The sequence below is a fragment of the Phacochoerus africanus genome, chromosome 2 (assembly GCF_016906955.1).
Source record: "Phacochoerus africanus isolate WHEZ1 chromosome 2, ROS_Pafr_v1, whole genome shotgun sequence".
NCBI lineage: Eukaryota > Metazoa > Chordata > Mammalia > Artiodactyla > Suidae > Phacochoerus > Phacochoerus africanus.
Window position 1 is genome coordinate 264,699,425 of NC_062545.1, and position 1,516 is coordinate 264,700,940.

Below are 1,516 nucleotides of genomic sequence, written 5' to 3' on the forward strand. Positions count from 1 at the left end.
GTGAAGACTGAGGAACCTAAGGCAGCTTAACAGCAAATTAATCTTGGTTCTGTTGCTAGGTCTAGAATCCTCCAGGTTCCTGCCTCCTGTCTGCAAGCTTCAGTTTCTCCCCCTTTTCAGCCTCTCAAACAATTTAAGACACACAGCCAGAGGAACATCCATCTTTATCCACAGTGAATGGGGGCCAGGAAGGGTGTCCTCATTTCTTCAGGGTCAGTCCTAACCATCCTGCTGGGATCTCTCACATGTGCACCCACCGTGGATAGCAGCACCAGCTCTGGGACATTCTGAGTGCCTCCTTGTTCTCTATGTTGCAGAGGCTGTAGATGAGTGGGTTGAGGGCTGGGATGACAAGGGTGTAGAACACAGATGCCATCGTGATGCTGTCCAGGGCATAGCTGGAGCTGGGATGCAGGTGCATGAAAATGAGTGTCCTGTACAGCATGGGCACAGCTGTGAGGTGGGAGCACAGGTAGAGGCTGTTTGCTAGTGGCCCTGGAATGAGCACTTGTACATCACAGCACCAGCGATGAACCTGTAGGACATAGCAATAGCCAACACCATGGCAGTCTGAATGAAGCCACAGATAGGAAAGAGTAGGAGTTCATTGAGACTGGTGTCATTGAAGGAGATGGCCAGCAGTGGAGGGATATCACAGAAGAAGCTGTTCACCTCCCAGGAGCTGCATAAGCTCAGGTGAAGGTGAAGGTCAGGTGGACCATGGCACTCAGTGCCTCACCCAGGCCTGATGCTCCCAGCATGGCCAGGCACAGATGCCATGACATGGCCATGGTGTACAGAAGAGGGTTTCTGATGGCCACATAGCAGTCATAGGCCATGACTGCCCAAAGGCAACACTCAGCACCTGCCAGCCCTGCAGACACAAACATCTGGAGGGTGCAGGCTGCATAGGGGATAATGGCCAGGGTCAGCAGCAGGTCCACCAATATCTTGGGGCCAATGGCTGAGAAATTAGAAAGGTGTTCAAACTTAGGAGAGGTTGCCAGGAAGAAGTACCATGGGTATGTGGCGCTGGGGTGTCCATGCAGATCAAGTAGGTAGCCATCATTTCCCATGTTTCCCAACAGGCTCAACAGGTAGATGTGGTCAGGAAGACCAGGAAGAGGGTGATGCACAGGTCCCAGCAATCTGTGATGCCCAGAAGGATGAATTTGGCAGGAGTACCCCTGGTCCAGGTGAAGTTCTCTGGCCTCATCCTGCAGAACAGAAAATGAGGAGAGGCAAAGCTGAAGGCAGATAAGGAAAGCTCATGACCATCATGGTGGTGAAAGCAGTTTGTACTTGTATTAGAACTTGGGTGTTAGTACTACCTGGTAACAAGATAGCTGTGTGACCTTGGACAAGCCATATCACCTCTCAAAACCTTTGTTTCTATCACTGAGAAGTCACTTCATTTAACCTTTATGGAGGAGGAAATCTTGCCTGTTTTAATCAATTTTGTATCCACAGTACTGAGAACATAGCCTGGGACATAGTGCTCAATTGTTTTATTGCA

At 50.1% G+C, this 1,516-nt stretch overlaps 1 pseudogene; it reads right to left on the minus strand.

Annotated features, from left to right (window-relative positions):
* Window positions 1–241: 241 nt before the first annotated feature.
* Window positions 242–1,216, minus strand: LOC125120867 (olfactory receptor 5C1-like; annotated as a pseudogene).
* Window positions 1,217–1,516: the final 300 nt, after the last annotated feature.